Below are 15,639 nucleotides of genomic sequence, written 5' to 3' on the forward strand. Positions count from 1 at the left end.
GAATACATCACACCGCCAGTAATATACTGGACTCAACGAACAGAAAGGATGCTATAATGAAAACTAGGTAAAAATTACTTACCGCATTGAATTATTCACCGATGGTAATAAAAAATTGAAGAGGAGTCGGGGCCGTACTGGCCATATTTTCATATTTCTTAACAAAAGTCTAATCCAGCAACACAAATATAAACTACACGATAAATGTCCAACTAATCAAACCGAAGAAAAGTCATTCTGAAATTATATTGTCATCTGAAAACACGGAAGAAAAAAAAATCCGTATTTTATACAGACATCATGGTTCCATTCCAAACACTACACAACAGCTTTAAATAACATTGGGATACATATCATGTTAGGAAATAAAGCACAAAAACTAACTACTCATAATTGGATTGGTTGAAGTCCAGATAGGGATTTAGGGAAAAGATCTAGCAGACAAGTTTGCAAAGGAAGCAGCAACAGAGAATGCAGAACTGATGTACTCGTATACCAACATACCCAAAGCATAATTTATTAAGGAAGAGAAAAATTAGTCATTTAAAATGGCAATAATAATGGACAAGTTCCGCTAAAAGAAATTAATGCAGAACATTCTTTCCATCGTCTTCTTCGACTTCATTAAGCCCAACAAACAGAATTCATATCCATAGTGAGACGACATAGAAAAACAAGACCTTAATTCCATAGATTTAGACTCCTAGATGAAGCAACATGTAGCCTATTTTACAATTAAGGCCTGCAAACAGCAGGACACTAAATGCACAAGTATGAAAAGTTGAATACCCAACGACAGAAAATGATAGCTTATATGACTATTTTAATATATTATGAAAGTGGTCTAGTAGTAGGCCTACTACAAACGTTGGACTTACATATCATGCAGTGTATAAAGTTTCATATATTTAATTGAGAACATGTACTTCAGTTCGTTGTAAATATTGTAAACAATGGAATATTAAAGTTGTAAGAACGCACGATGGATATGTGTAAATAGCACATGTAACTACGCTAATGCAATCTGTTATAATTTAACGCATGCATACATACATACATACATGTATGTATGTATAAATACATGCTGTATATACGTATTATATTTATCCATCTGCCGTATTACCCTATTCCTTTTGGAAATTATAATACATCTACGAAGGGAGTGGAAGACACATACTTTAACACAGCAATTCAAATTGTATCGAGTTTTAAAATGTGATGTCTCAGTTATAGAATTTTAATATTATTCAACTCACGTATCAATTTTTCACTATACACCTATCCGGCATAAGGGATTTATGATATAACCTAACAGTGAGTGCTATACTAAGTACTCTTTCAGAATAGTGAATCTCCTATGCTTCAGAATTTCTTCTTTTACAGTATAAATATCTTGTCACAGAACTACCAAAAACTACAATGTGGAGAGTACAAAAAGAAGCGAACACGTTACGATACCACAGATCAGCATATTTAGAAGGGAAGCATTATTGATTTGCTAAGCTCTACTGAAGATACATTTCTTCTATACTAGTGTGAGGTCAAGGTTGGGTTACTTTTTTTCTTCCAACAATATGATACGGAAATTCCGCACATATCCAGAAAAAAAGTTATATAACACCATCTTCTTTTACAGTGAGGTTGAATGGGGATGCCACATGGCAGACCTTCGAGTGGAGGTAGCTTCGATAACGCCATTGTTGTTCGATGTTTGGATGAGACTCGCATTTCTAAAGGCTAGCGTATCAACAGCTGTCTGTACAAGGTGAACATCAAATCTCTCTCCACATCCAAGTCTTACCAACCTTTCAAAAAGAGAAACTGAAGAACACACTTGGCTATTTACCATCGTGTTTAATTTTTTTCTTCTTCCTGACATATAAACTTATTAACCAGAATGATCTGATGCGATGTAGTTTTATTATGTTCCATAACATCCATCTTGCGTTAGGTTTGCAATAAACAATGTTGCCTCAAATTTTAAAATTACTCAAAGTATATGAACTTTTCATTCAGTTCTATACTTATTTATAATATGGCAAAAATGGTGAAATTTTTGCATAGGCCTACATACATACGTTCTACATAAAACTGCGATTTTAAAGAACAATTCATAATTGCAATTTAAATAAAATGAGAAAATTCCGGAAAAGAAACTCATACAAGTCAAACCTTGTATTTACAAGGGAATAATTTTTTGGAACGAAATATTATGTTTGCGACTATTATTGTGTGAGCTATGGCGTCATCTGAAACATTTAAATTATATTTTTAATATAATCTGAAAGAACACATTTTACGTAATATTTCATTTTGTTTTGTACAGAAGTGCTATGGTTATAATATTACTGTGGTAAAAATTTATTGTGGATATATTTTGTTAGGTTCTATACTAACAACAAGAAAGTAATTTTTATTCATGAAATAAACATAGAAAAGGCATTCTTAACAGGAAATAAAGTAATTGAGATTACGATGTTAGGATCTGGTGACAGAAGACATACACATCAAGAGGTCTCCACACTTTTTAACGAAACTCGCCCAAATAGGCCACCTATTTATCAGTCAAGTGTGAGCAGAATAGAAACGTAATTGGAAACATGGACATGTCATGGAGATAAAAAGACTACATTTTTTCTCTTAAGAATACCGTGTTTTATGTTGATTAAATCAAGAAAACTCCTTTCATAGCATGCATAGGAATTAAAAAGATGTATAAACAATATAACTATAGCCAGACTGCTACTATACAAAGTAAATAACATATTATATAAAAATATTATTTTTCACATAATATTAAAAAAACTATACTACGTAGTTTAAAATATTCTGCATGACGTCATAAATCGTACAATAGTCGCAAACATATTTTGCTTCTATAAAAATATTCGTTTCTAATAAGAGGTTTGCCGTGTCTGAGCTTTCTGTCACAATTCTCTCATTCATTTTTAATTGCAACTATGCATTACTTTTGTATATTTATTGTATATTTCTTTCTGGCCTGATATGACCGCTATTATTAACCAGAGTCAGTGGGCGGCCCAGGTTCGAGCCTGTTCAGGTCATGATGGAATTTGTGGTGGAGAAAGCAGACGAGTTTTTCTCGAGTAATATCGTTTTCCGTCTTCATCCCTTCAACACTTTCTACACCCCCCCTCATTAGGAATTGTTAAAATCTTGGAGATAATACAGGTTTCGGATGTGGATACAGAAAGTGTTACATTATTGTTCATCGGTGCCACTTTTAACACATGCCTTGTGAAACCATTTTTGGTATTATTCAACACATTGACTACAAACTTCTCTAGCATTGTCACCGTAGAAATACACATGCCGTCCATTCGACGCCTTCCTTCTGTAGGAAAGCCTAACTTATTTTTGTTGTTTAACCTCCTTCAGCTCTTTCCTATAGTTTTCGGACGTTATCAGTCTGCGTTTTGCAGTTTTCTTACTCTTTTGCCACCAGATGGACGTGTTAGCAGCAGTACTGGCGGTAGTGAGAAATTAGGCAAATATAAATGTCCTTGTGCAGATGATGTCTGTGGTGTTCTTTGGGAGTAGTAATGTCTTCTTCAACGCGAGTTTCACATTAATTTTTGGCTGAAACCGGATCATACTCAAACATATTATCTTGCAATACATGGGTATGTCAATTCTCTTACGTCATTAACTGTTAATTCGTATATCCTTTAGAATCAAGGCGAATAACATACCGTACTAATTGATCTTCTATACTTGTATCAAGAATTGTTCCTTTTCCTATTTGCCCGCTATCAATGAAAATTAAAATATAAAGTTTAATTAATATTTGTTTAATAAGATGAGTAGTCCCATACAGAGAAAAACAAATAGACGGACAAAGTGGCACTAAAAAGCTCTATGCAGGATTGCGAACTCTCCTAAAACAAATACATAAAAATGTTGACAAAGAAAAGCCCCCCAGAAGGACCACAAGAGAAATCAGAGAGAACTCGAGTCATGTCGAGATCTCCCCAAACACAGAGTCAAAATCTTCCCGAGATACACCTTCATTCAAAAGATAACTGCAGACTCGAAACAAAGATAAATGTTTGAGGGTACTCACTTTGGCGCCTTTACTAACCAGTAAAATGTACTTATCTACTTACTTACTTACAAATGCCTTTTAAGGTACCCGCAGGTTTATTGCCGCCGTCACATAAGCTCGCCACCGGTCCCTATCCTGTGCAAGATTAATCCAGTCTCTATCATCATATCTCACATCCCTCAAATCCATTTTAATATTATCTTCCCATTTACGTCTCGGCCTTCCCAAAGATTTTTTCCCTCCGGTCTCCCAACTAACACTCTATATATGCATTTCTGGATTCACCCATACGTGCTACACGCCCTGCCTATCTCAAACGTCTGGATTTAATGTTCCTAATTATGTCAGGTGAAGAAAACAATATGTGCAGTTCTGCAATGTGTAACTTTCTCCATTCTCCTGTAACTTCATCCCTCTTAGCCTCAAATATTTTCCTAAGAACATTATTTTCAAATACCCTTAATCTCTGTTCCTCTTTCAAAGCGAGAGTCCATGTTTCACAACCATACAGAACGACCGGTAATATCACTGTTTTATAAATTCTAACTTTCAAATTTTTTGACTGGAGACTAGATGTACATTCAATAATTTGTGAACCTACTAATATAACGCACATCCAGTCAAAATACAACAAACTAAAAATGGTAGGCCTATATTATATTTTATGATAGAAAAGAAAAATGTAACTCATAGGCCTATTCATTGTGTTTATTGCCTTCTGTGAACGTAAAATACAAGTTGAAGTCACGAGATTCACTTACACACAGATTAAAAACAGAGTCAACACAGATATCATGTAGTTTCACTTTTTTCAGTAGGACCAGTACCCGCAACGTCAACTTTTCTTAAAATGTCTAGATCTTAAAAATGTCGAGATGTCCCAAATTGATTCTATATATTTGTAATTAAAAATAAAAGAGATGTATGTTTAAAAAAGTTAGAAAATTGAATTTTAATTAATTGCACCATGAAACGTTAAAAATCTTACATTTAATATAGCTACGCGCACGATGCAGCGGCACATTTCTTATATTTAGCAAGCCAGTAACACTTTTTGGCAGAAAAAAATCTAATGTTCCTCCTTTCCTCACAGACATAAGTGTTGTTCTTCCCATTCCTTACGGACGTAACATGTCATTGTCGTCTTCAATTTTCCTACTTTCTCCGAAAGGATAATTCTTTCTTAATAAGTCGCGACTAGTATTTGCGCGAGTGAGCACATTGAAGCAAGTCAACAAACCCTGCCGGCACAGGTGAACTAAAGGGTGAGGTTTGGGAAGTCGCGTACTGCAAGTTCTAATGCCGACCTCCGTTCATAACGATTTCGTGGGACACTGTTCCAGTCCATAACCTATCTCACCGAGATTTTCCATCAGTCAAAGAGCGATTATTCGTTTTCTTTACTTATTAAAAAATTAATAGATTTCTTTCACTTTCCACTATATATTAGACTGTTGAGTTAGGTGGTTGTTAAATGTGAGGGTATTTTCGAAAAAATATAGCAAAGGACTTTTGTACGATTTATTTATAATATACGTGTCACAATATTCGCTGTTCTGCATTGCTTCAAACTGAACTAAATTGCGCTGAAAAGACGTCAGCTCGCGTACCAATGCTATAGCCTTCAGTCTGTATACCATCACTAAATCTTCCCAAGCTCGATACAGGGCAAACGCACACGCTATTTCGTCGGCAGTCGCGTTCAGTCTGTGACAGTACAAGACCGACGGCATTTACCTGAGCGAATATGTTTCCTGGCGAACTCTGTTTGTATGTATACTATTTAAAATAACGGATATATGAATCGACAAATATGAATAAATAAATGTAAAATATATATTTTATGGGAAACTAATGCACAGAGATTTGGCACTGAAGAAATATATAAATAAAACAGACTACTAGATAGGAAAATAAATGAATACATAAATAAGGGTACAATATGTATACAAATAAATATAGATACCATATGTCACAAAACATAGGAGAATGTAAATGGATTAATAAAGAATATAATATAATCACATATATTAATATGGAAGCAATTATATGCATAAAAATTTTAATTGATCAATAAACTTGGAAGTTCACAGATGTATCATGGTGTAGACAAGTAGGTAATAAGCAGTTTAATAAATAGGAAAATACATGGACATATTAATAAATATAAAGTTACCTCTATTATAAGCCATGGAGTCTGCATTGTTCACGGAGGTTAAGGCTCCCAGCTTTGGCAACTGATCGGTACCAGAAGGCATGGGAGTGCTACTTGCTTTCCACTTCTACTCCAAAGGAAAAGCTCATTTCTGTTAGTGGCTGAGTCGACCCCAGGGCCATAGAGCAGCCGGAGGGATCAGATCAAATTGAAAAATTCCACGACACTGCCGAGAATCGAACTCGATATTTACGACTTTGTAGTGTAGCGTCTCAGTACCTAGGCTATCGTGTGTGCCTAGAATGAGCATATTAATTAAATAAATAAGAAGGAATACACAAAACTTCGCTATACTGCGGTATACCGTCATGCGGTAATGTTTAGCAAGGGGCATAACAACACAAAAATGCATTATTTCACATGTTTCTTTTACAACCGAGCATGTTCATTCCTTGTGCTTTGGGTTTTAGCAGCAGTTGTATTTAAGAGTACTCCGGCCGCGGTGATGTAGAGCGAGATCAGCTCATCATGTGCTTAGATTAATAAGCAGGTAAGTTAGTAGCTAGGAAAATAATTAAGTATATAGACATATTAACTGAAAGATAAACATATAGATGAACAAGCAGATAAATAAGAGCTACGTAATAAATAAATAAATAAATAAATAAATAAATAAATAAATAAATAAATAAATAAATAAATAGGCTAAATAAATAAATAAATAAATGGTAAAATCAATGAATACATGAGTAAATAAATAGGGACTATGACAAACTATATATCAATAGACAGCAATATAAATATACCTATTACCATATACAGTAAGTAAATGTCGATATTTAGGAATATGTACTGTAATCCGTAAATAATTAAATACAGACGCAAAAGAAAATATACACAGAGAGGTTTTCTGTAGATGTCCCGAATTTATATTTACGTTCAAACAGACAGATATGGGCGAGGTTGTTTGCTGCATACATGTGAAACAGTGAGAAATAAAGTAAATTAATCACGTGATCAAATATGAGCGACTTACCTGCTTCTAGTGCATTAATTAAGGAAGCTTATCTGCACGGGGCGGCCCTCATTTACATTCAGTGATGTGCAGAGTGTTGATCCTCGTCACAGTCTCCTGAAAAGTTAAAAAAGTGGAACGGTATCATAAGCGATAAGGAGCGGTGATTAATCACTTCAACACCTGGATTAGTCGGCGCTGCTGCAAATGTTTCATACTATTAATTTTAATCTTCTTTTGTTTATCTCTCTTTTTGCACAAATCAATACAATTCGCTTTCTACAATTAATTAGCTCATAGCCCTAAACCTTCGTTAAAAATGACCGATGCTGATAACTTAAATATAACTCAATTAAATAATTAACTATTTTAAAGACAGAAACAACTAGAAGCACTTGAAATGTGGGTATGGAGAAGAATGGAGCGTGCGAAATGGACAGAGAGAATAAGAAACAAAGCTGTGTTGGAAAGAGCGAGTGAAGAAAGAATGGCGCTGAAACTGATCAGAAAGAGAAAAATAATTTGGCTGGGTCACTGGCTGAGAAGAAACTGCCTACTGAGGGATGCATTGGAAGGAATGATGAACGGGAGAAGAGTTCGGGGAGAAGAAAATATCAGATGATAGACGACATTAAGATATATGGATCATATGCGGAGACTAAGAGGAAGGCAGAAAATAGGAAAGACTGGAGAATGCTGGACTTGCAGTAAAAAATCTGCCCCTGGGCAGAACGCTATGAATGAATGAATAAATGAAAGAATGAAGAAATGAATGAATATATTCAATATTCACAATGATCGGGAAAGAGAGGAAGAATTTTGGTTTTTAACATTGAGATACGATATCTCCGACATTTCGGAACTACTTACACGTTTCAAAGTCAGGATCATATTATTATCCATTGCCAGCTACAGGAAACTTAACAACGAACTAAGAAGAGAAACTGATAAGGGGAAGGAAGACTGGATGAAAGAGAAGTGTAAAGAAAAGAAGGTTTAGAGAGAAAATGAAAATATGTTTTAATGTACGGAGAAGTAAAATGTTTGGACTTCACAAATAAGAAAAGGAAATAGGTACATGAGATTAATACAGGGCGAAATCGGAAAGGAAATAGAAGACAAACAAGGAATATTGAACAGATGGATGAAATATGTAGAAAAGTTATATTAGACAGGAATCGTCCAGATGACTTGGATGTAGAAGACGAAGCAGCCGTATCAGAAGACGAAAAAGGATTTTCTATTCAAGGGAAGTAATTGAACTAGCGCTTAGGGAAATGAAGAATGGGAAAATAAGAGGAGTTGATGGAATCTCCACTGAAATAGTGAAATGCTTAGGTGAAGACAAGAAGGAAATTATATCATTGTGCAACGAAATATATGAGAAAAGCGACTAGCCTGAAGATTTTATGGAGACAGTGTTGCTTCCAATACCGAAGAAAAATAATGCCAAGAAATGTAAGGAGTTCAGGACTATCAGTCTGATATCACATTCAGCGAAGATTCTTATGCGAATACTGAATCGACGTTAATATTCTAAACTGGAAGACGAGCAGTTTGGCTTCAGAAAGGGATAAGGTACGAGAGATGCAATTGGACTGCTACGAATAATCGACGAAAGATACCTCGAGAAGAATAAAGAAACGACTTTGAAAAGTCGTTTGTCAGAGTGGACTGGAATAAACTATTGGTGATTCTAAAGAAAATTGGCGTCAATTGAAAATATAGGAGGCTCTTCAGTAACGTTTATATGAAACAACGAGTCAAAGTCAGGATAGGAGAAGAAATGTCAGAAGGAAGTGAAATAGGAAGAGGAGTACGACAAGATGCCCTTTATCATCTACCCTGTTCAACATCTACTTGGAGGATTTCGTGAAGAACTGTTTTCATAACAAGAGAGGAGTGATAGTAAGAGGAAGAAGAATAAAGTGCATAAGATTTGCTGATGATGTGGCGTTGTCAGCTAAAGAGGAAATTATATTAAGGGATATGTTACTGGAGCTAAATGACAGCTGTGAGGAGTATGGGATGAAGATAAATGCAAATAATACGAAGAGGATGGTCATAAGGATTTAAAATACAAAAGATAAACTTGCGAATTCTGAATGAGGCAGTAGAGCAAGTGCACAGCTTCAAATACTTGGGGTGTCTTCTACAGATCTCTGGAGAGAGAATTAAGGAAGAGACTAGTGAAGCGCTTCGTTTGGAGTGTAGCATTGTATGGGACAGAAGCATGGTCATTACGACGAAGTAAAGAGAAGCAACTAGAAGCATAGTTTGAAATGTCGATATGAAGAAGATTGGAGCATGTGAAGTGGACAGACAGAATAATAAACGTAGCTGTATTGGAAAGGGTGGATGAAAAAAGAATGATATTGAAATTGATCAGAAAGAGAAAAATGAATTGGCTGGGTCACTGGTTGAGAAGAAACTAACTTTCAAAATCCGACATAATGAACATAATAACAAATTTTAAGTACAACTGCAATAAATCGAAATTTGTTACCAACCTAATTGAAGAAGGCCATGAGCTTACAAACATAAAAGACGCTCTTAAAATAGTAAAAGTCGTAAATAACAATACTCTAATTGACATTTCTGAGGAATATTTCATTTCTAAACTATTTAATCAAGGTATCCCAATTTTAAATGAAAAAATTAGCAATACTACAAACCCATTATATAACTTATTCAAAATAATTACTATAAACAACCCCCATCTGTATCCACACATACACACTCCTCCATATTACCGTTGTCCTTTGATTTACATTAGCATATATACATTAGCATATATGTAAGGCTTCCACAGTATATAGTCCATACTACAGAACGTCCATAATGATAAAATGTCCATATTGTCAAAATATCCATACGGTGAAAATGTCCATACGACAGAAAGCCCATATGATAAAACGTCCGTAAGGTCAAAATGTCCATACTGTCAAACGTCCATAATGTCCAAGTTGAAAGGAAAATTCTGCTTGAATAGAACACAATAAATGTCATTTCGTAACTCGTACAAATAAGTTATTAATCATCGGGAACCGGAGCCCCACTTTTAAGATGGTAACCAATACTGTGAGAAAAATTACATTATGGTTTATTTAACGACGATCGCATCTGCGTATATGAAAATTTCTCTATTTTCTTTGTACCTGTTGTAGTTTATCACAATCTGGAGAATCTGCCGTTGATTCATCTATTTTCGTCATCCTGGCCTGAGTCAAATAATAGCAACTGTTGATCCCTTGTCGTACGGTTATAAGGAACTATTACGACTAAATCATTCAGTGTTGTTGAATTGGGAGGCCGCTTATAGGTTTGTATACAGTTTATCATTCTTTTCAAACTTCTGCGCTCAGGCATCTTTTGTCCTACCTTCTCCACAGGACAACCAAAAGTTGCTGCCAAAACAGTTGATGGAGTTTCATTTGGCATCCCCCTTGCTCTTGCCTTAACACTGTTCAAGATGCGCTTTACTTCTATACCTGCTTCAACGGCACTATGTAAATGCTTATTTGAGCCATCCCGGAAAACTCGAATGTTATTCAAGTTGCTGTTATTTGTTATTGCAGCATTATACATTTTCCTTTTCCTATATCGCCAATATATTAAAGTCATGATATTGGTACAGGTACCCATGAAAAGAAAGAAGTGGCTTACGCTTCTATGATGGCATTAACTGAGGATTTCGTCCGACAGAAGGGAGGGCGCGCGGGGAGGAAGGCGGCGGAGAGGGGAGACGCAAAGCTGCGAGATGCTGGCCCGCTGTGTGGATTGAGAGAGGAAGGGGCCAACTGCGGCGGTGAGTGGAGAAACTTCTCGAGACAGATTGTTGTAACAAAATGACCAGAAATCGAAGGTTCGCGAAGTGTTACCTAACAAAATAAAAGCGCGAGCAGTTTAGAACAGTCAGTCAGTTTTGTGAAGCAGCCATGAGTGAGCAAGGAAGTCTGCCTTCGAGACCAGAGACCGGAGTTTGACTTGAGTGGGTCCGTAACTGTGGGAGCGTCCAGGCGAGTGCGGCGTATCCGGAAGTCTTTGGTTCGGCGTGCAGTGAACTCTATCTGAAAGTCTTGAGTTCGAAGTTCCATGGACTCTCTGGAAATCCTGGGTTCGATATAAAGTGAACTTGAGTGAATGAGCTAGAGAACTAGCCAAGGCAAACGAACTGTGAACTGAGAACTGACAGTTTTGTTTTGTAAATAGTACTTTGTGAACATTAGTTGAGATTAAGAGTACATTGTTCTCAGTAATCCAAGTGAATTGTAATTGTCGTATGTGGAGTGCAATAACTAATACTGTGTTGCTGTGTGGAGTGGAATACCCATTGTTGACGGGAGTGTTTAAATTCAGTTATAGAAAGTCATTGTTGTTGTGAATAAAAGTAACATTATTGTTTTGAATTAAAAGTCGCAATATATAATAACAATAATAATAATAATAATAATAATAATAATAATAATAATAATAATAATAATGGTTTAACCCGACAGCACACGCACATTATTTTATAGCAGTAGCACACGCGTTGGGTATTTTTACCCCAAAATAAATAAAGTGTTACTAACAACAAAATACAATTAATACTGAAATGCTATAATGTTATTATTGTTAGGAATATTTTAAAGTAATCTGAACACTTTTTTTAATTAACAATTAATCATATGAATACTAACTTTGAGTGATAAGTCTTCCACAGAAAGGCACCACAATATTAAATTTTTTTATCTCAGTGCTAACACAAATGTAAAAATAAAAGAAAAATTGTTTGTCGGTGTCACTCATGCACTCACTCACTATCACCACTTCCGGTATCAGCACACTCCTCACAAAAAAGCACCGAATGTTCTTTACAAATCATCTTGTTGCATGAAGTAGTAGTTACACGATCCTTCTTCCTAAGACATACCTCAATCGACTTGAGACATCTTCATTCTTTTCTGTTGGTTGGGTTAGTTCCTCCACACCACTCATTCTTCGAATGGTGGATCTGATTTCTAAAGGCAAATTCTTCAATATCAACCGAGGAGCCAAATGATTTTTCACCAATCCAAGACCAATTCCTTCAGAAATGATCGGCGGATGATTGTCCTTGTGAAGTAGCATTGTTAGTTTTATACTATCTCTATAATCATCACCAGGGAAAGGATTTATATGTAAATACATATTTACTTATAAAGCTAATATAATTTATATTTTGCATTATCTTTATGTTTCACAATGTGTAGGGTTGAAAAATCCTACTTTTATTTTCCATATTTTTCCATATTTTAGAGTTTAGTACATATTTTCGTTAATTTCCATATATTTTCCATATTTCATATAAAACAGTCCATATTATATTAGGTTTAACAATAAAACAAAACAAAATTCCATTAACTTTTAAAAATACATTTCAACAATAGAGATTTAAACACATGTTCAGTAATCCCTTTAACATCAGAGTTATTTGAAAATTAGCAGTCCTATCAACAATGGGAAAGTAAGTTACAAAACTGTATTAATTTAATTTAAAATTTTTAACAGACTTCAGTTGTGCAGCTCAACAGTTAAATGCCAGTCAGAGTACACATAGGTTCAGTTTTGTAAATCATACTATAAAGACGGTAAATATGCCAAAAGTACGTCATTCAGTCAATTTAAAATCAAAACTAACAAGTTACATTTCAGAATTTAAAGAAGATGGTTTATCAACTGACAATAAAATATTATTTTGTAATTTGTGTCAGTGTGCAGTATCATCTACACAAAAGTTCCTGGTGCAACAACACATTACAACTAGTAAACATCAGGCCAACAAACAACTAAATTCCAAGCAGAGACAATTGTTTTTAACACAACCAACAACATCGAATGTAAGATCTGAGTTTAACATCGACCTGTGCCGTTCTCTCATCTCTGCTGATATTCCTCTCTACAAACTAAAGAATAAGGTCTTCAGGGAATTCCTTGAAAAATATACTCAACATACAATCCCGGATGAGTCAACACTTAGGAAGACGTATGCTCCATCCATCTACGATGAGACAATACAGAAGATAAGAGATGAAATTAAAGATAGTTCAATTTGGGTTTCCATTGATGAGACTCCCGACAAAGAAGGTAGACTTGTTGGTAATGTAGTTATCGGTTTGTTAAGTGAACAATATTCTGAACGAATTCTTTTACATTGTGATGTTCTAGAAAAGTGCAATAACAAAACTATAGTTAAACTGTTCAACGAAGCTATGGGTATCCTGTGGCCAAAGGGTATTATGTACGATAATGTGTTATTCTTTATTAGCGATGCTGCCCCTTAAATGGTCAAAGCTGGACAAGCATTATCTGTTGTATATCCTAAATTGACTCATTTTACTTGTGTGGCGCATGCATTTCATCGTGTGGCAGAAGTGGTCAGAGACAATTTCCCTAAAGTAGATTTGTTGATTTCATCAGTGAAAAAAGTATTTCTCAAAGCTCCCAGTAGAGTTAACGTGTTGAAAGAAATGTACCCTGAAATTCCATTGCCACCAAAGCCAATTTTAACTAGATGGGGTACATGGCTAGAAGCAGTTGAATATTATGCCGAACATATAGACTCTATTAACAATGTTCTCCTTGCATTGGACTCTGAAGATGCAGTCTCAATTGATACTGCGAAAACAGTTACCTGTGACATAAGTGTGAAGAATGACTTAGCTCACATTCAGCATACATTTTCATGCATCATAAAAACGCTCAAAAGTCTCCAAAATAGGCACCTTTCACTATCTGAAAGTTTTGAAATTATAAATAGTACTGTGGAACAACTGAATCGTGGTAGAGGTAAAGTTGCAGATGCAGTAAGAGCTAAGGTGGACACTGTACTTTCAAAAAACCCTGGATATGAAGAACTACAAAAGGTTGTTGCTGTGATGAGTGGTGAATCAACAGTGAAGATTAACTTGGACTTATCCCCAGCAGACATTGTGAAATTGAATTATGTACCAGTTACTTCTTGTGACGTCGAACGCTCTTTTAGTCAGTATAAATCTATCCTCAGAGACAATAGAAGAAGATTCACTTTTCAGCACTTGAAAGAAATGTTTGTAACCTATTGTTATGGTAACAGACAATAAAAATTGTGTTTTGTTGAAACTACATTGGAAGATAAGGTACGTCCATTATATTTTTTGTTTAGTTTGATTAAAATGTACCAATATTTAACGTACATAGTCATTTTTTTATAATTTTAAGTCCATATTTAATTCCATATTTTGGTAAAAATCCATATTTAATTCCATATTTTGGTAAAAATAACTACATATATATTTACATATTTCATATTTTTTAGTCCATATGAATCCGTTCCCTGATCATCACCATTGCTGCTTGGAATGTTGGAGTGTAACACTAACTTGCAATGAGAACTTACTATAGAAGGATTGTATCAAATCAATTGTTAAGTTTGTTAAAACTTGTAACATTCTAAGTACGGTTTACTTATATTTAAAAATAATTAAAAGGTCTGTTTACTTATATCTAAAAATGATTACGTTGTTAGGTAGAAAAGAGCATTATATATGTGTCCTGGATTGAATCCTATATAACATTAGAATAATTGAATCGTATTCCAATATCAAATACTCTACCATGCAGAGTTCATTTAACTCTGTACTACTATATCATTTAAGCTCCATTGCCTCCACCATAATTTTGATTTAGGTTAGAACCTACATCATATGGTACTGAATATGTATTGTTTACTGTTACAATTTTACATTTATGCTTTTGACTGTTATGATGTTAATTTCAATGGTAAAAAGGAATATTCAAATTTAAGTAATTTTCTTGTAATACAGTAATGTACGCCTGAAAATACAATTTGCTTACGGAATAGCGATATATCGATAATCGTTAGATATATCGATATATTTTCTGAGCTATATATCGTTTATCGAAATTAGGTTTGCAATATATTGCAATATTAATAATAATGGTTTATTTTAACTGGCAGAGTTAAGGCCATTCGGCCTTCTCTTCCACTCAACCAGTGCGATACAAAAATACAAATGTTCTATATTGCTAAGGAGCATAACATAATTAATACAATACAATACAATACAATACATAACAATTCTTTTACCTTCCCAACACTCCAATGAAATAATTATGTACTAATAATAACATTAATAATAATAATCATACCTAAATATAATTAAATCACTAAACCTGATTATGATTATAATTACAACTTCAATTTGTCTGCGTCGGTAAGAAATTGTTTAGCTTTGTCTTGAAAGTAGTTATTGTCTGGCAGCCCCTAATCTTCTGAAGTAGAGAATTCCATTCACGAGGGACGGAGACAGTGAAAGAGGATGAATAGTGGGATGATCTAGGGGAGGAATTGCTAGGATTTGGCTCTCTTGTGACCTGGTG

General features: G+C 34.8%; 1 protein-coding gene across 2 annotated transcripts in view; it reads right to left on the reverse strand.

Moving 5' to 3' along the window:
- Positions 1-15,639, reverse strand: part of FMRFaR (FMRFamide Receptor) — a 1,501,661-nt gene that overhangs the window by 942,601 nt on the left and 543,421 nt on the right. For both annotated transcript variants that reach the window (XM_069833399.1, XM_069833396.1), the window contains exon 3: positions 7,258-7,353. The gene's annotated coding sequence lies outside the window, so the exon portion shown is untranslated. The remainder of the gene's footprint in view (positions 1-7,257; positions 7,354-15,639) is intronic.

The sequence above is a fragment of the Periplaneta americana genome, chromosome 8 (assembly GCF_040183065.1).
Source record: "Periplaneta americana isolate PAMFEO1 chromosome 8, P.americana_PAMFEO1_priV1, whole genome shotgun sequence".
In the NCBI taxonomy this organism is placed as follows: domain Eukaryota; kingdom Metazoa; phylum Arthropoda; class Insecta; order Blattodea; family Blattidae; genus Periplaneta; species Periplaneta americana.